Here is a 20,357-nt window from a genome sequence, read left to right as displayed (position 1 = left end):
CGCCGAGATTGCCCCATGTCCCCCAGAGCTCAGGGAAACGGCTCGGGGTCCGCATAGACCATGGTAGTGCGGACCCCTGGCTTTCTATCCCAACCACCATCATCTTCAGGAGGAGCCCACCGGCACAGACGGGGAAGCAAGGCTCCACTTCCCCCAGAAGCAGACGAGGGCAAGCGGATGGAGCCTGTTGTTGTGGTGGGCCGGACCTGTGTTGGGGACTTTTGTCATGTCCCTGTCACTGTGGAGGGGGTGCCCTGCTCCGCCCTGGTGGACACTGGGTCCACAGTAACCCTGGTGAGGCCAGATATTGTGCCAGGTTGGACTCAGTGTGAGCCTACAACTGTGCAGCTCCGCACAGTCACAGGTGAGCTGGCACCCATGAAAGGGAAGGGAATAATGACTCTGACAGTAGGGGGCAGGACTGTGCGTCATCCTGTGTGGGTGGCGGCTGTGCAGGACCCTTGTATCCTGGGGTTGGACTTTCTTAGGAGCACAGGCTGCCAGTTAGACCTAAATAGGGGCACACTGAGCTTCCAGGGAGGGACGGAAGTCACCATGGCCCCCCTAATGTCACATTCACTCAACCCAACAAACCCTTTACTCCAACAGTTAAAGCAGCAGAGACTCATGGCTGCGCCCCTCCCCACAGCTGTGTGTGACTTTTCCCCAGTCACCCTGTCACCTACGGCGGTGTGTTATATTCCCCCAGCTACCTCCATGACACAGCCCTCTGTGAGCCCGGGCCGCACCCCCAGCCCAGCTACCCCAGATGGGAGAGGAGAGGACACTGTCTGCAGTGAGGGAGATATGGGGGAGGAACTGTGTTGGTCTTGACCCCGAGCAGCAGGAACGGCTGTGGCAGTTGCTGTTTGAATTCAGAGACAGCTTTGCGTTGAGTGAGGAAGAGGTGGGTCAGACCCATCTGGTGCAGCATGAGATCGACACAGGTGATGCTCGACCCATCAAGATGCGTCCCCGCCGTATCCCGCTGGCACGCCAGGAGGCGGCAGACAAGGCTGTGTTGGAGATGCAGCGGGCAGACTTCATTGAGCCCTCAGACAGCCCCTGGGCGGCGCCAGTCGTCATGGTTCCGAAGAAGGGGGGCAAGCTGAGGTTCTGTGCGGACTACAGGCGGCTGAATGAGGTAACCAGGAAGGACTCATACCCCATACCACGTATCGATGAGTCGCTGGACCTGGTTAGGGGTCCTCCTGGTTCTCCTCACTAGACCTCCGCAGCGGCTACTGGCAGGTGCCCCTCTCCCCAGAGGCCAGAGCCAAAACTGCGTTCTCCACTAACAGAGGACACTGGCAGTTCAAGGTCCTGTGCTTTGGCCTGTGCAACGCTCCAGCTACTTTTGAGAGTTTGATGGACAGGGTGCTGGATGGCATCCCCCGACAGCAGTGTCTGGTATACCTCGATGACATCCTGGCCCATGGCAGCTCCTTCCAGTCAGCCCTGGGGGCGCTACGGCGTGTGCTGGAGAGGGTGGCTGCCGCAGGTCTGAAGCTCCACCCCGAGAAGTGCCACTTCATGAGGAGAGAGGTGTCCTTCTTGGGCCACCGAGTGGGGAAGGAGGGGATCAGCACCATGGAGGACAAGGTAGGGGCTGTCAGAGACTGGCCCACCCCCACCGACCAGCGTCAGCTGAAGAGCTTCCTGGGCCTGGCCTCGTACTACAGGAGGTTTGTACGGGGCTTCTCAAGCGTTGCTGCTCCACTGAACCGCCTGCTGCCGAAGGACAAGGCTTTCACTTGGACAGTGGAGTGTGAGGAGGCGTTCAACACCCTCAAACGTGCACTGATCGAGGCCCCGTGCTCGCCCCCTGACCTCACCTTGCCCTTTATCCTGGACACAGACGCGAGCAATGTGGGCATGGGTGGGGTGCTGGCCCAGGTGGGGCCAGAGGGGAGAGAGTGGTGGCGTACTTCAGCAAAACATTTGACAAACATGAGCGCCGCTACTGTGTCACCCGGCGGGAGCTCTTGGCTGTTGTGGCTTCCGTCAAACACTTCAAGTACTACCTGGGTGGTCTGCCCTTTACTGTAAGGACTGACCACTCTGCTCTCCAGTGGCTCATGTCTTTCAGAGAGCCAGAGGGGCAGGTGGCACGCTGGTTGGAGGAGCTTCAGCCGTATGACTTCACGGTGGTGCACAGGGCAGGGGCACGCCACTCCAACGCCGACGCCATGTCCCGTCGGCCCTGTACTGCAGACGGCTGCCGCCACTGTGAACGGAGAGAGGGACGGGAGAGAGAGCTGCGGGTCAGAGGAGGGTGTCTGTGCCACAGTGTGTCGGGCGAGCGGGCCTGTCTGCTGTGAGCTGCAGACTGTCGACGTGGCTGAATGGCGGCAGCAGCAGGGACGGGACACAGACCTACAGCCAGTGCTACAGTGGGTAGAGGCGCAGGTGAGGCCACCATGGGAAGAGGTGACAGCGCTCTCACTCGCGACCAAAGGGTTGTGGTCGAAGTTTGAGAGACTGCGGCTGGCTGATGGCGTGCTACAGCGGGCATGGAAGGAGTCAGCTACGGGAGAGGAGAGGTGGCAGGTGGTGGTCCCAAAAGCATTACGGGAGGCTGTGCTCCAGAGTACTCATGGGGGTGGGGACTGGACACTTTGGGGTCACAAAAACACTGCGCCGTCTCCGTCAGGGCTTCTACTGGGGGCAGCACAAGAGGGATGTGGAGGACTTTTGTCGCCGCTGTGACAACTGCACAGCGAGAAAGGGCCCCCAGGCCGCTCTCATGCTCAGCTCCAACAGTTCCCAGTGGGGCTCCCATGGAGAGGGTGGGAGTGGATGTAGTTGGGCCGTTCCCCACCACAGACAGTGGAAACCGCTGGGTGCTCACGGCCATGGACTATTTCACAAAATGGCCCGAGGCCTATGCTCTGCCTGACCAGGAGGCAGAGACCATCGTCGACGCCCTGACAGCGGGGATGTTCAGCAGGTTTGGAGCTGCAGAGTCCATCCACAGCGACCAAGGCAGAAACTTTGAGTCCCGTGTGTTCGCCACCATGTGTGAGAGGCTGGGTATGCACAAGACCCGCACTACTCCTCTCCATCCTCAAAGTGATGGCCTTGTGGAGCGCTTCAACAAAACGCTTGGACAGCAGCTGGCCATCGTCTCTTCCAAACACCAGCGTGACTGGGACAAGCACCTGCCTATGGTCCTCATGGCATGCCGCTCCGCTGTCCAAGACTCCACCTCCTGCACGCCTGCCCTCCTCATGCTGGGGAGAGAGATCCGCACCCCTGCGGAGATGGCGTTTGGTCGGCCCCTGGATAGCCCTCATGTTCCTCCGGGGCCGGAGTATGCCCGGAGACTCCAGGACCGCCTGGAGACAGCCCACACCTTCGCCAGAGAGCAGCTGGTGAATGCAGGTGTGAGGCAGAAAGGAACTATGACGTGCACACCCGGGGAAGGCACTTTGTGGCTGGGGAGCTGGTCTGGGTCTACAGCCCCTAAGGAAAAAAGGCAGATGCCCCAAGTTGGACAGTCACTGGGTGGGACCCTGCAATGTCCTGGAGAGGGTAGGGGAGGTTGTGTACCGGGTGCAGCTTCCTCCCAGGGGAGAAAGGTGGCACTGCACCGGGACAGGTTAGCCCCATACAGAGGGGCCTCTTCTCCCCAAACCCCAGGAACCCCCACAATACCCCTCTCTGGCAATGACATTCTCCAGGCACCCACCCTCAGGTGCCGCAGACAAGGCTCCAGACAGCCCACTCCCCCTGTCTCCCCCTGTGTCACCGCGTGGTTCCCCAGAACCACGGACTGTATTACCCGTTCCCGCTTCCTTGTCCCCATATCCCTGCCTTCATCCCTGGTTCCCAGAGGGGCACTCTGCGACCATCACGGCCACGCAGGCAAAGGAGACCTCCGGGTCGCTTCAGAGACTTTGTTTGTTCCCTCGGGGACGAGGGACTTTGTGGTGGGGGGGCTGTGTAGCGACCCGCACAGACAGCTGTGTGTTATGTGCTAGGCTAGGAGGTGGTTGTGTTGTACTGACCAGTACCCGGTGTTCGCGGGGTCCGACATGTCAATCAACCTGCTATCTGCCAATCACGGGAATGCCTGGAATGTTCTGATGCCGGGCATCCTGGTGGTTGGCGGAGTGGCGTGGAGGGGGGTTGGGCATTGGAAGTTAAGACCAGGTTCAGCCTTTGTTCTCTCTCTCTTACGTCTGGGCTTCACAAGAGAAGGTCACGATTGGCTTGTGGGTTATCTGTCATCTATTTGGCGTGTGCTACGGCCCAAACAGTAGCCTGTGTAAAGTTGGTTCAATAAACCGTCAATTCGCAAACTCAAGCCTCTGTCTGGACAATTGTTCATTTATGATCTAGTCAGGTCATTACACTATGTTAGAAAAACCTCACCTACTGTATCTTTAAGATACAGTATTTAAAACAAGATATTATCATGAGGACGGAAAATGAAAGTTCACAGAAGTAACAAATAAAGGTAGACCTACCAATTAGTATTTTTACTGATAACAATTTTGTTTATGATTCATTAAGTGATTAATACTGGGCTCCCGAGTGGCACAGCGGTCTAAGGCACTCTATCTCAGTGCTAGAGGCGTCACTACAGACACCCTGGTTTGAATCCAGGCTGTATCACAACCGGCCGTGACTGGGAGTCCCATAGGGCGTCGCACAATTGGCCCAGCTTCGACCTGGTTTGGCCGGTGTAAAATGTGTTATTCTGTTACAAAATCCGCAAAATCTTTAACAGAATGACTGCAATTGAATTGGCTAAAATAGGAAAATATAGTAGTCACAAACCACAGTTGGTTCACATGCTACTGTCCTTCCACTGGCATACTGTTATGTTCAGCTCATAATTGTGAAAACAATCTGGACAACCGCTCTCTCTCTCTCTCTCTCTCTTTTCTCCATCACTCTTTTCCCTGTCTCTGTCTCTTCTCTCTGTCTCGCTCTCGCACTCCTTCTCCTCTCAAGTTAATGTCACCTCTTCTGGCTCTTACTGAATAGTTGAGTAGAGTATAGGTCAGTACAGTACTCTAGAGTTTAGTACAGTAGAGCACACTACAGTAGAGTACAGTATAATTTACTGTACTGAACTCTGCTGTGCTGTACTGTACTTCATTGTGCTCTACTGTGATGTCTAAACTTGTGTAACATAGACGTCTATGATTGGTTCAGATTTGGTCTGGTCCGTACCAACCAAATTTGGTCTTGTTTGGGTTTGGGGAAGAATAATAGTCAATGTGTTGAATAATACCCAAACAGTCAGGTGTTAATCCACTTCTCTTACTGTAGTTCAATAAGCAAAATCTATTTTTTTCAAACTCAAGGTGTCATCATATTTGACACCCCATTATTTTCGCAAACATCTTTGAATCTTCATTCAGAATAGATATTTAACAAAGATTTTGGAAAACTTCATAACATAAAAAACTGAGGGGGATTTTACTGTCATTCTGTTATGAAACTAGCTTGTTTTTGTTTGGCATACGTTTTAAAGTGAGTCTCAGCATCATTGTTTTTCCATTGAATCGCTCATATTCAATCATTTACATGAGGATCTCATTACTATCATTAGTTGTTTTAGGGAGAGTTGTCTCTGTCCATGAGCGTGGAGCAGAGGTTGCTGTGAAATATGCTCAGATTTTGTGCCTCTCTGTCTTCAGTGTAGCCTGGGGGCTCTGTGTAATATTGAAGGAACCCAGGGGACTCTAAAGATGGGATGGGGTTGGGTTATGTTGAAATTGAACATGGACCGTAACTGGAACATTTGACAAAGACCTGGCAGTTTTTCAGTGGCATTTCAATGTCAGATCAGCAGCAGGGATATTTGAACATTGGTTAGTTGCTACTGTGGACAGTTACTGTATGAATTAGAGTAGATGCTAAAGTAAAGTCATGCTGATGGGGGTCTTAATTAAATTACTTTTACTGGGTAAATAGTTCTGCAGTGATCATGTTTTTGTAATGCAGATCTGTCAAATTTAGAGTGGGTTACTGTTCTTGTGTCCTCCCACTATTCCCCCCCAAGCCTGACCGGGGATAGCTCTTATACGGGTGTGTGAGATGGTGTCTAGCCTATACATTTCTGTGTGTCGATAAGGGATCTTCCTTCCTTAGTTTTATCTTCCATTTCCACATGACTTGGGATTTCTGGTCTGTCTGGTTTGGGAACTGGGTGTGGCACAGGGATTTTATTCCTCCCCAGCTTCCCTTTACATCCTTCCCATCACCATCATATGTCTATTACTCTATCCCCCACTCTCTAGCTCTCTCTCTGCCGCCAACTCACCATCATTCAAACTCTACTTGTTACAGTAATGAGTCTGAATGGCAGAGTTACACTGTGATTGGTTGCACTATAATGAAGCGGATGCCAATGCCCTTCAACCATTGGCTGAGTCATGGTGAATGAGAGGACTGTGCAGTGCAGTGATTTGCAGAGGCACAGTCCTCAGTGAAAAGCCGGCTTTAGGCGGAGGAGGAGGGAAGAAGGGAGGGGCTTCCCACAGAAGGATATTCCTGTACACCCAAGGTGTGTGTGTGTGCGTGTGCATGTGTATTTGAGAGGGGACCCAAACACAGCAGCCTCTCCCGGCAAGCAGCACTACAGAGACCGAAAGAAAGAGGGCAAAAAGAGGGAGACAGAAATTGGGCAGTTCCTAAGCCTGTAGAGGAGTAGCCAGGACTCACAGACACTTGCAAAGTCAACTTGAGGCAGAGGTACACAGTAGGAGCTGAACCGAGAACTGGCATCAACATCATCACTGTCATCAACATCACAGAGAACTGTCATCAACCATCAACAGCAGGCCAGAGAGTCAGAATGGAAGGCTACAGGTCCATTCAGCAGGAGATCATTTCTCTCAAAGGTACCTTCTGTCTGGACTGCGGGCAAACTTTACTTTGTACTGTCACTGCAGAGTTACAATATACTTGTAACAGGGGAGTTTACAGAGGAACTCTCTGTGCGTTCTTCATTGTACTTAACCACAGAGACACAGAGACACAGAGACACAGAGACACAGACAGACAGACAGACAGACAGACAGACAGACAGACAGACAGACAGACAGACAGACAGACAGACAGACAGACAGACAGACAGACAGACAGACAGACAGACAGACAGACAGACAGACAGACAATAAAACTCCATGCACAAGGACTACTTTTAACAATTTCCACAGAAAATTTTAGGTACATTCTAGATACAAAGTTTGGTAACAGAATGACGACACAAACAGCACAAACCGTCAATCTGTTACCAAACTTTGCATCTGCACTGTTCTTAACATTTTCTGTGGAAATTGTTAAAAGTAGTCCTTGTGCATGGAGTTGTATGGTTTGTTTAGCTTTACAATCATTTGTCTTTTGTTTGACATACATTTTATAAGTGAAAAATCTGTCTCAGTTGTCACAATTGTCACAATTGTCCGTCACTCTGTTACTGTGGAATTTTCCTAAAGCAACATTGTTTTTGTTTTTTAGGCTGTCTGTGAGGAAGGGGTGTCCGGCAATGCCATTGTTTTCAGAGCAGTGGGGGAAGAATATCTCCCAGCTCAGACATTTACATCCTTGCATGTGTGTTTCAGAGAGAGAAAGAGAGAGAGAGAGAAAGAGTGTGTGTTTGTGCGTGCGTGCGTGTGTGCGTGTGCGAGAAAAGATTCAAGGCAAGAGTGTCTGTCTGTGTCTCTTAAGTCTTTGCTTCGACTGACCTGTCACCTGACAGACAGCTGCAGTCCTAGAGGAGTTGTGTAGAGTATGTAGTAGTGTGCCATGGTAGCACTAACATCTCAACTTCATATTTCCTATGCACACCCATCAGGCAAATCTGACTTGCACGTTTCCAGCAGTTAGTACTACCACAGCTACTCAAACCCTATGAATGAAGGATTTTAGAGATTGGTATTGTCTTTTCTAAACATTCTGGAGTAACCAGTCAAGTTTTGGCTTCTAAATCATGCCACTACAGTTTCTGCTGTCATGATGTAATGACGGACATGTGATTTCATCAGCAAAACAATGCTAAGTCTGTCGACCATGTAGACCAACATCTATCTACCACCATTTATTTTTAATATTTTGAACAGGGAAAACTGCGGGAGAATTTAGCATGACCATAGCCTAAATTATGATTGTTTTGATGAGGATGACGATGAGGATGGTGTTGTCCACGATACTTACCTGCTTGCTGTTTGCCGGAAGTGTGTGCGTGCGTGTGTGTGTGTGAAAAAAATTAAGTCATTCAGTAATAATCCTGTTGAGCACCAGACAGTGGTGTGACTTAATGATGTCATGACGGGCACTCCTTGACCCTGCTACCCGGACAGCAGAGCTGAGATGACATATCACCAGGGAGTGTGAGAGCAAAGAGAAGGTGTTTGTGTATGTGTGTGCACACGGTGTGGTGCGTGTGATCTTAATGAATTGAGTGAGGATACAGTAAATCCACTAACCTCACGCTGGCACACCACAAATGCAGTTCTACCACACCCATTGGACGATTGGCGCGAGGGGGTAATACCTTTTGACTCCCGTCTCTCTGGCGCCCCGTCCCTAGGCTAGCCTGTTAACACTGGCATGCTAATAGAACACATTGTGTCTCGCCGCGGTGCTACATTTGGACAAGGCCTACTGATACATTTTAGATGACACCTTGTCATCAATGCCCATCGGTCAGATGGAGGAATTCGCAGTCATGGCGAAGAAGCAGGGAGGAGTGGCTAGTTCTCGTTCAGCACTGGGATAGAGATCCAGGACGAGTTAGTGATACGCGATCTTGATCAGTCTTAAGCCTATATCCTTACTTGTGTGTTTGTGTGCGTTTACTGCGTTTGTGTGTGCCTGCACGAATGCATTGGTGGGTGTGCTTGTGTATGTTACATTGTATATAACATGTGCATCAGTGAGTGCTGGAAGAGGGTGCGTTGCCAGGAAGTGGCTCCTAGATGGGGGATTCATCTCATCTCCCCCTTGATCACCAACCCAGCAGCCTCTCGTATATCAGCTCTCCAGACCGCCGATCGATTTCAGTCTGAGCTGGACTTCCTGGTGGAGATCTACAGCCATATAAACCCACTGTAGCCCTGCTGCACGGTGAACCACACCACTGTACCAGAGCCATCTAAATATATAGCTCTGCACCAACCGTATGATGAATAGGAGCTTTATGGTTGGCCTGGGGAAGAGGGAGAGAATATACAGATTCTCCCTCTGGTCTTAATCTGATATTGTCATAGTATCTTGTAGAATATATAGACTCTCCCCATGAGGGATGATGCCGTTGTGTGTTTGAGTGTTAAAAATGACAGGGTATCTTGGAATCTGCTTTGGACTGTCAAAAAAAAACAAAAAAACTCCCCACATTTCTGGGTCAATACCAAGTGAGCAGACTGCAAGGTAAAGCATTTGCTTGAGGAAGGATGATCAGCTCATGTGCTGGATGAGCCACTCCACTATTTGATAGGCTGTGAATTTCTGAAATAAAAAAAAGCCTTCAGCGGTATGGGATAGGTTTTGATTAAGCCACTGCAATGCAGCTGAGCAAAGAGCTGGTGAGACCCAAACACAACCGAAATGAATGAACGCACGCGCACACACTGAACAAAGGGCGTTGCTGTCTAAAGGAAACACCTCTGATTACACAGGAAATGTTCCAACTGCATGCGTGTGTACTTTACCTCCCATCTACTGTGTGTGTCAAGAAGTAATGGAGAAGAACACCGTTAAAAGGTTTAAAATAAAAAAACAAGGTTAATATGCCTCTCAAAGATTAGGTCTATTAGAGAGAGAGAGAGAGAACTACAGTAAATCAGGTTTGACTCCAGGAAATATCCTGGAATCCCTCCAATTTCTGCCTAACAAGCGTTTTTATTTATGTCGTACCATAAATGAACTGAGATTTCCTCTGTGCCTGAGGCAAACAGTCCTTTTTGGATCTAATGGGAGTATTAGAAATCATAAATAAAAAATGTATAAACTCTTGCCTTTACCCTAAGTTAAGCAAAATGGCGTCTCTGCATTGCCTCCAAGTAGCCTTGGCACACTGAACCTCTCACACTACACACAAGCTGTAATTAGTGTATGGGTAAGGTTGCATAGGGGGGGGGGTGTATTACTGGAATTTTTACCAGTAAACTACCAGCATTTTTGTAACTTTTATGAAATTTTATCACATATTTAATGACCTTTTTTGGGTACTTCAGATTATCACGGGTGTTTGTAATTATCTTTGGCCCCCCTGTGTAAAATATATGTATTTATTTAGCTAGGCAAGTCAGTTAAGAACAAATTCTTATTTACCGTCATTGTCAGCTCAGGCATTCGATCAGGGCAACCTCTCGATATATACACACACAGTGATATGCAAACTTGATCATATATATATATATAAATAATCAAGCTCAAGATATAACATGATTCCATATGTTATTTCATAGTTTTTATGTCTTCACTATTATTCTACAATGGTACAATAGTAAAAATAAAGAACCCTTGAATGAGTAGGTGTCCAAACGTTTGACTGGTACTGTATATAATACAGTGGGGCAAAAAAGTATTTAGTCAGCCACCAATTGTGCAAGTTCTCCCACTTAAAAAGGAGAGGCCTGTAATTTATCATCATAGGTACACTTCAACTATGACAGACAAAATGAGAAAAAAAATCCAGAAAAATCACATTGTAGGATTTATAATGAATTTTACTCAAAGCAAAGAAAGTATCTCAAAGCCCCCTCTCCTACCTTAACTGCCTAACCACTACTTAGCTAATTTTGCACCACCTGGTGCCCTAACCAAAATACAGGGGTTGATCCGCCCAGGTCTTACCTAGTGTGCCTAGACAGTGAATATACTACGGGTATATGTATGCCCGCGGGCCTATTGCCTAAGCACTCCCTAGGTGCCTTCCCCTTCCCCCTGGGAACAAATGAAACAGGAGAACAAACAATCTCAAACAAACTAAGAAACAAAAGGACATCAAATAAGCGCTATCTGAGCAACAAACTCACACAGAACATACTAACTGTTCCCAGCAACAACTAACACAGTACATAGCTACGACCAACATGCTACGACCAACATGCTACGAACAACATGCTACGAACAACATGCTACGAACAACATGCTACAAACAACATGCTAAGACCCTCCTCTCTCAGCAATGATCTATATCACATTCAATCTCTCTCCTGAACAACAGAACACTGGCTTTTAAAGCTTCAGAAGGCATTGGAAATTGGAGACAGCTGCGTCCTGACGAGGGGGCGGGGTCAGCTCTCCAATTAATCGTGGAGTCGACCAATCAGCTGCTGGGGGATTTCAGGAAGACACTCAAATACACAAACTACAACACCGAAACTGGGGAACGTAACATATGGGGATAGTAGATTGACATAGTTCTTTTAATATCTTCAATATGCGTCTTCAAATTGGATAAGGACACGTGCCATTGCATCCCCAGTGTGTCTGTCTTCACTTGTAGCCTAGTTCGGAACTGCAATGCCTGTGAAAAGGATCCAATCACGTGACGGTAGGGGTGAAACGGTTCGGTACAGGGTCCACGGTGCACATTTCGGTACACACTGCGAACCGAACATACATTAATCATATATTATAGCTAGGAAAATATATATATAATTGTAAAAAAAAAATATTATACTGCATAAACCAATGGCGTATAAATTAACGTGAGAAAAATATCTACATAGTAATAAAGTTTAAAAAATAAATAATAATTGTCTCGTAGCTGTATGCAGCTCCACTCCTTAGTTATTTCACTCCAGCGACAACAGAGCTGAGAGACCGTCTTAGCAGCAATTAGCTTATGAAGGAATTAGCAGTTAGCTAAATGCAGAGGAGCAACATGGCAGGCATTGGCGGGCCAGAACTAAAAGACGCCCCAGTATCATTCCGGTCTGCCATCTGGGAACATTTCGGTTTCCCCGTAAACTATAACGGGGATGGCCAACGAGGGGCGGATAAAACCTCTACAACATGTAGCCTCTGTTCATTGCCAATAGCCTATACGAGTAAGAGGACTACTCATTTGCGCTGACATCACACCAAACGACAACCAATCGGCAACCACTTCTCCACACAGCCTTCAGGCAACAACATGCGTCTGACTCCGGTAGGGCTAAAGAAATCAATGCAGCGATAGCAAAATTCATAGCAGCAGATATGAGACCCTTCTCTGTGGTAGAGAATGAGGGGTTCAGAAACATGTTTAAAGTGGTCGAGCCGCGCTTCACTATTCCTTCGCGTACACATTTGGCCCAGACATTAACAACTTGAGAGCGAGTTGTCAGAAACGTGGTCTGTTGCTCTTCAAACACGTCCCCTTGAGAGTCGTTACACCAGTGTAAACTTGGGGGAAGAGCTAAGAGAAGTAGTTGCAGTGTGGAAGTTGGAGGGGGATAACGAAACGATTCCTGTGACCACTGACAACGCTAGAAATATTGTAAATGCAGTTGCACTAGCTGGATTGGTGCCACAGATAGGATGCTTTGCTCACGTTAATAATCTAGCATCTCAAAAAGCAATGTCAGTGATTCCAACCTCTCGCCTCCAACCAAAGATCAGGAAGGTGGTATCCTTCTTTCATAAAAGCACAACAGCTGCATATGTTTTCAAGACAGAACAGGAGATGCTGGAGCTGCCAAACCAACTAATCCAAGATGTCCTTACTAGATGGAATTCAAGCCATGACATGGTTGAGAGATACCTTGAGCAGAAAGTCGCGGTGTATTCTACACTGTCTGATCAAGCTGTGAGGAAGAATGTCAAAGATATTGTGACTTTGTCTGAAAATGACATAAAACTAGCAGAGGAAGTTATCAAAGTGTGGGAACCTCTCAAAACAGTCACAACACTGATATGCGCTGTGTGCGTTCCATCAGTTTCCATGGTCCTGCCTATGAAAGACAATGATCCTGAAATCAATGGTGGCATCTGATGAAGATGAACCCGCAGTAAGGGATGTGAAGACTGCTATCAGAGTTGACCTCAAGTCCCTGCTGCACCTGGATGCTGCTCCCTCGTCTGAGAGTCTACAATGAACTCACAGAGGAGATAGTGACCAATATACAACAGGTATTGTATTTATTTTGTTAATGAGTGATTTAATTATAAAGTAATAATTGTAATTGTAATAATAGTGTCTGATTATATATTTCAAAGCCACTTCAGAGATAGTAATTTTCATCTAATTTAATTCTGCAGGGTCAATCCACAGATACCGCAGGAGCCAACCCCTCTCCAGAGATGGCAGACGACGGGGGTTCTCCTCCAGAAAATAAGTCTGCCATGGCTGAGCTTTTTTGGGGGAGTTGTTCACGACCCAGGAGCAGGGAACCAAGGACGACCCAGGAGCAGGGAACCAAGTCAAAGGTCAAGGTCATAGAGGAGGAGGTGACCTCATACAGGGAAGTGGACTGTATTCCCCAGGATGCTGATCCACTTACATGGTGGAAGACTAAAGGGTTAGTATACCCTCATGTTGCCATGTGAGCAAGGCGCTACCTGGCTGTGTCTGGGACCTCTGTCCCTAGCGAGAGGGTTTCCTCCACAGCGGCTGACATTGTTACAGCAAGCATTATCTGTGCTCACTGCAGATAATGTGGATAGACTCATCTTTAAGAAAAACTTGAAAATCTGATAAAAATATATATTATTATTATAATTAACTAGTCTCAAGTGGTCCTATTTTGTTTAGGGCACTGCTATGTGACTCAATATTTCAATATGTTGCTGGACTATACACTCTTTTGTTGTTTTTTAAATTACAATTTTATTGTTTTATGTTATAAGGCAGGCACTGCTGTTTTTGATGTCCCTTTGTTTCCATATGCTCCTGGGAACTCAAGCTACCCATGTTTACTATTATAATAAATGGAAAATCTAAATACAAATGACATATTTCTCAGGCGTTTATTTTGTCGATGTATCGAAACCGTACCGAACCGTGACACCACTGTTCCGTATCGTACCAAACCGTGACACCACTGTTCCGTATCGTACCGAACCGTGACACCACTGTTCCGTATCGTACCGAACCGTGACACCACTGTACCGTATCGTACCGAACCGTGACACCACTGTTCCGTATCGTACCGAACCGTGACACCACTGTACCGTATCGTACCGAACCGTGACACCACTGTTCCGTATCGTACCGAACCGTGACACCACTCTACCGTATCGTACCGAACCGTGACACCACTGTTCCGTATCGTACCGAACCGTGACACCACTCTACCGTATCGTACCGAACCGTGACACCACTGTACCGTATCATACCGAACCGTGAATTTTGTGAACCGTTTCACCCCCACTTGATGGGCATTGACTAATAACAATTGAGATATCTGAGAGAGACATGTGAGTGAGAGGTGCTTTGGAGCATGGTGATTGGCAGCCAAGAGAAGGGAATTATAATTATTATATTCAGCTCGAGGGCACAACGGCCAGATTTTGTTTAGGGGGCATTACGGCAACTCAAGGGGCCATGGCGTCACACAAGGGGTTTCTTGCAGTGCCTGCTACTGCCTTGCGCAGTATATTGTATTGTTTATTTTTTTGTCCGTTTATTTTTTATCAATAAAACATTTTGTTTTAAATACTGCATGTATTTTTTTTAAAGATTTGGGGCTGGACCAAAAACATCTAAGACTGAGGCCCCTGAAGCCCAGACCTAATGACACTGCTGGATTTTTGGTAAATTACTGGTAGCTTTGCAACCCTATGTAAGGGGGAATCCCTGGGTCTTGCGTGAGTGGCATGCAGGGAGGTACTCCACATACCCTGTCTTCCTGAAGTTCCTGCACTCTCATTTCCTTGGCGCCGAGGTCAGTCAGACCAAGAACTGCAATGCTGAACTCCTGGTAACAACAGAAAACATAAACAACAAGTGTGTTATTTCGCTTGTACTTACCTAGTGTACACTATCATGTAGGTACAGTACGTGTGCCCATGCCTGATAAGTCTGGATGTTATTGTTTATGATTTGATATATTCCAATTTGCCTCAACCAGATTTCATAAAATAATTGAACGGAGGTCCTACTAGAGGGTCCCCTCCCTACCTCCCCACACTAGCCTGCTCGAGATGGCCCGATGAGTCCTTACCAGGCGTCCTACCAGGAGGGGCTGAAGAGGCCCTACTTGAGGGTCCCCTCCCTACCTCCCCACACTAGCCTGCTCGAGATGGCCCGATGAGTCCTTACCAGGCATCCTACCAGGAGGGGCTGAAGAGGCCCTACTAGAAGGCCCCTCCCTTACCTCCCCACACTAGCCTGCTCGAGATGGCGCAATGAGTCCTTACCAGGCATCCTACCAGGAGGGGCTGAAGAGGCCCTACTAGAGGGCCCCTCCCTTACCTCCTCGCACTAACCTGCCAAAGACAGTTTAACCCAACCCCGCCAGGTGTGATACAAGGAGGAGTTGGGGAGACCCTGCTGGAGGGCCTCCCCCTTACCTCCCCATGCCCCCTTGTCAGAGATGATTCGACATTCCCCTAATTGGCCATTGTAATGGTAAAGGTTAAGCTCTTTGATTAGTTATTTTGAAATGATTTTTCTTCTTAGCCATGAAGCTCTAACTTCCCTCATAATAATATATGCTATTTAGCAGACACTTTTGTCCAAAGTACAGTGCAGTGAGGCTATACATGTTACGGTCCCAGTGGGAATTGAACCAACAACCCTGGTGTTGCTAGTGCCACACTATTACCAACTGAGCCACACAGGCCCACAGTCAGTAACAGTACTGTTAGCTCCATGTGATTGTGGAGAGTGTTTGCGCTGGGTTGTGCCCTCTCACTGTGCTGGACTAGTCCCTGAATGGCAAGCAGGGTGGCATCAAATACCTCAGCCTCTTTCAGAATCCAAGTGCTGAGACTTGACCTAGTTTTGCTGAAAGATGTTGGCGTGCCTAACCCCCTCTCGCTATTGTCTGAGTCTAAACCACTCATAATGCCATTTGACTAAACTTTTAAAATCAATCAAACACATTGGTTGAAACCATATGTTTGAGTTAGTTGAAGTCATATACTTTACTGAGCATAGGCCTTGAATGTCAATTTAAATGGTATTTTCTTGGGTGTTACTTAGGCTATGTGTAAAGCCATAACAAAATGTACAGACAAGTATCAATATGCAAGGAGTTTGGGGTGGTTATTTTCCCCTCACAGATGTTATTCAACTTCAGTAGAGTTGAGTGTAGCCTATGATCTTTAATGTGTCAAACTTCATCAGAGACCATGTGAACAGAGTGCCATGTCAATAACAAACTGACCCTGGTCAAATTACCACCAGTCTGATGATGATGATTACAGGGCACTGTTAGACATCGGTCTTACACTACAAGTTTGACTTTTCAGTCAGACTTCAAGAGGCACCACAGTAGGATATATGAGGAATGTTGGCTCATTTTTGTATTTTTATTTAACCTTTATTAACTAGGCAAGTCAGTTAAGAACACATTTTTATTTACAATGATGGCCTACCCGGCCAAACCCTAACAACACTGGGCCAATTGTGCCCCGCCCTATCAGACTCCTAATTTATTTACTTAATCTTTATTTAACTAGGCAAGTCAGTTAAGAACAAATTCTTATTTACAACGACGGCCTAGGAACAGTGGGTTAACTGCATTGTTTTGGGGCAGAACGACAGATTTTTTCCTTGTCAGCTCAGGGATTCGATCTAGCGACCTTTTGGTTACTGACCCAACACTCTTAACAACTAGGCTACCTGCCACCCCTAATCACAGCCAGTTGTGATACAGCCTGGAATCGATCCAGGGTCTGTAGTGACACCTCTAGCACTGAGATGCTATGCCTTAGACCACTGTGCCACTCTGACGATAGAGTGAGAGGTGTGTGTGTGTGTGTGTGTGTGTGTGTGTGTGTGTGTGTGTGTGTGTGTGTGTGTGTGTGTGTGTGTGTGTGTGTGTGTGTGTGTGTGTGTGTGTGTGTGTGTGTGTGTGTGTGTGTGTGTGTGGTGTGTGTGTGTGTGACTATGTTTGACAGTGTTATTTTACAGATGAGTCAGCTGTCTCCTCCACACACCACCTGACTCATTAGGAAAGACACAAAGGTGCGAGGACAGACAGCTTACCAGCAAGGCATGTTCTGGTTGGCCTTTGGCCACGGGACTGGGGTTCACATGACCTTACTGGTGGTCCATGCTGACTGCACAGTTTGTTTGTTTGTTCCACTTGTCTGCTATATCTCCTCAATAAGTCTTCTTTCTTGATTTCCCTGTGTCTTCTTCAGTTTCATCAGGGTTGAGATGCTGTAGGACTCCTCCTGCAACATTCTTCCTACTCAGGAATGCAAAGTACAGATTAACTTGACGTCATTGATCTCACTCGTTGCTGTAATTGTGGAATCAGCTGTTTTGACACAATTAGTGGAAGTTAGTGGAGCAGCTAGCTTGCTAAACGTGGTGGGGATGAGCCTGTGTGTGTGCTGCTGTGAATACAGTACTAAGCTGTGTCTACTATGTGTCTGTGTATATACATGTGCAGTGCCATCAGAAAGTATTCTTACCACTTGATCTGTTCTATATTTTGTTGTTACAGCCTGAATTCAAAATGGATTCAAATCAATTTTCTTTCTCACACACAATATCCCATAATGCCGAAGTGAAAACATTTGTTTGTTATTGTATGCAAATGTATTTAAAAATTAAATACATAAATGTCTAATTTACATAAGTATTCACACCCCTGAGTCAATATATGTTAGAGTCACATTTGGCAGTGACTATAGCTGAATCTTTCTTGGTAAGTCTCTCTAAGAGCTTTCCACACCTGGATTGTACAACATGTGCACATTTTTAAATTATTTTTATTATTCATGCTGTAGACAGCCATTTTCAGTTCTTGCCATAGATTTTCAAGCTGATTTAAGTCAAAACTGTAACTAGGCCACTCATGAACATTCAATGTTGTCTTGGTCAGCAACTCCTGTGTATATTTGGCCTTGTGTTTTAGTTCATTGTCTTGCCTAAATGGTGAATTTGTCCTTCAGTGTCTGTTGGAAAGCAGACTGAACCAGGTATTTCCTCTAGGATATTGCCTGTGCTTAGCTCTATTCAGTTTTTTTATCCCCCCAAAAACTCCCTAGTCCTTGCCAATGACAAGCATACCCATAAAATCTGCTCGCCTCCCTACCACTGAGGAAGTACAGTTCCCGCGCAGCCCAGTCAAAACTGTTCGCTGCTCTGGCCCCCCAATGGTGGAACAAACTCCCTCACGACGCCAGGACAGCGGAGTCAATCACCACCTTCCGGAGACACCTGAAACCCCACCTCTTTCAGGAATACCTAGGATAGGATAAAGTAATCCTTCTCACCCCCTTAAAATATTTAGATGCACTATTGTAAAGTGGCTGTTCCACTGGATGTCTTAAGGTGAATGCACCAATTTGTAAGTCGCTCTGGATAAGAGCGTCTGCTAAATGACTTAAATGTAAATGTAAATAACATGATGCAGCCACCGCCATGCTTGAAAATATGAAGAGTGGTACTGTGTTGTGTTGGATTTGCCCCAAACATTCAGAACATAAAGTTTATTTTTTCCCCAATTTTTTTGCAGTTTTATTTTAGTGCCTTATTGCAAACAGGATGCATGCTTTGGAATATTTTTTGTTATGTACAGGCTTCCTTCTTTTGATTTTTTAATTTTTTTATTTAAATAGGAAAGTCAGTTAAGAACAAATTGTTATTTACAATGACGGCCTACACCGGCCAAACACAGACGACGCTGGACCAATTGTGCGCCGCCCTATGAGACTCCCAATCACGGCCGGTTGTGATACAGCCTGGAATCGTACCAGGGTGTCTATAGTGACGCCTCAAGCACTGAGATGCAGTGCCTTAACAAAAGGCTAAGCTTGAGAGCTAATATATTTATTTCATTTCATTTGCGATTTTCATGAATAGTTAACGTTGTGTTATGCTAATGAGCTTGCGGGATAATTACACTCCTGGATACAGGTTTTTTTCGTAGCTAAACGTGATGAACAAAATGGAGCGATTTGTCCTAAAAAAATAATCTTTTTGGAAAAACTGAACATTTGCTATCTAACTGAGAGTCTCCTCATTGAAAACATCTGAAGTTCTTCAAAGGTAAATGATTTTATTTGAATGCTTTTCTTGTTTTTGTGAAAATGTTGCATGCTGAATGCTACGCTAAATGCTACGCTAGCTATCAATAATCTTACACAAATGCTTGTTTTGCTATGGTTGAAAAGCATATTTTGAAAATCTGAGATGACAGTGTTGTTAACAAAAGGCTAAGCTTGAGAGCTAGCATATTTATTTCATTTAATTTGCGATTTTCATGAATAGTTAACGTTGCGTTTTGGTAATGAGCTTGAGGCTGTATTCACGATCCCGGATCCGGGATGGCTAGAATCAAGAGGTTAAACCTCTGAATAACTACAATGCTGTTGATCCATCCTAAGTTTTTACAGCCATTAAACTCTGTAAATGTTTTAAAGTCACCATTGGCCTAATAGTGAAATCCCTTAGCAGTTTCCTTCCTCTCCAGCCACTGAGTTAGGAAGGACGCCTGTATCTTTTGTAGTGACTGGGTGTATTGATACATCATCCAGGGTGTAATTAATAACCTGATATTCTATTTCTTTGCGAGGCATTGGAAAACCTCCCTGATCTTTGTGGTTGAATCTGTGTTTGAAATTCATTACTCGACTGAGGGACCTTACAGGTAATTGTATGCGTGGGGTACAGAGATGAGGTAGACATTAAAAAAATAACTATTATTGCACACAGAGTGAGTCCATGCAACTTATTATGTGACTTGTTAAGTAACATTTTACTCCTGAACTTATTTAGGCTTGTCATTACAAAGGGGTCGAATACTTATTGACTCAAGACATTTCAGCATTTTAATTATTTTTTCATTTGTAAAAACGTCTTAAAACATAATGGGTATTGTGTGTGTATGTGTGTGTAGGCCAGTGACCCAGTGACACAACCTTTGAATTTAATCCATTTTATATTCAAACGGTAATGCAACAAAATGTGGAAAAAGACTAGGTTTGTCAATACTTCCTAAAGGCACTCTGTGTGTGTGTGTGTGTGTGTGTGTGTGTGTGTGTGTGTGTGTGTGTGTGTGTGTGTGTGTGCGTGCGCGTGTTCAGGGACTCAGTGAATCAGATTCTGGTGAGAGTTTTGAAGGAGGAGAGACAACAAAGACAGGAAGGAAAAGCCGCAAGAGTTTTTTTGTTGTTGAAGAAATTGGAAATTGTAGCTGCTTTTATGAAATCTGATATCAGATGAAAGGGAAGTATTCTGTACATGGGAGCTACTGTAAAGCCATGCCCCCCTTGTGTGTGAA

At 46.3% G+C, this 20,357-nt stretch overlaps 1 long non-coding RNA gene across 1 annotated transcript; it reads left to right on the top strand.

The window, feature by feature from the left end:
- The first annotated feature begins 6,485 nt into the window (after window positions 1-6,485).
- Window positions 6,486-14,564, top strand: LOC115106307 (uncharacterized). Its single transcript, XR_003860024.2, has 3 exons — window positions 6,486-6,860; window positions 12,891-13,083; window positions 13,213-14,564. It is a non-coding gene; the product is annotated as an uncharacterized LOC115106307 (long non-coding RNA).
- The last annotated feature ends 5,793 nt before the right edge of the window (window positions 14,565-20,357 follow it).

Source organism: Oncorhynchus nerka, linkage group LG3, assembly GCF_034236695.1.
Source record: "Oncorhynchus nerka isolate Pitt River linkage group LG3, Oner_Uvic_2.0, whole genome shotgun sequence".
Classification (NCBI taxonomy): domain Eukaryota; kingdom Metazoa; phylum Chordata; class Actinopteri; order Salmoniformes; family Salmonidae; genus Oncorhynchus; species Oncorhynchus nerka.
Note: the sequence above shows the minus strand (reverse complement) of the source record. Positions and strands in the feature narration are given on the sequence as shown.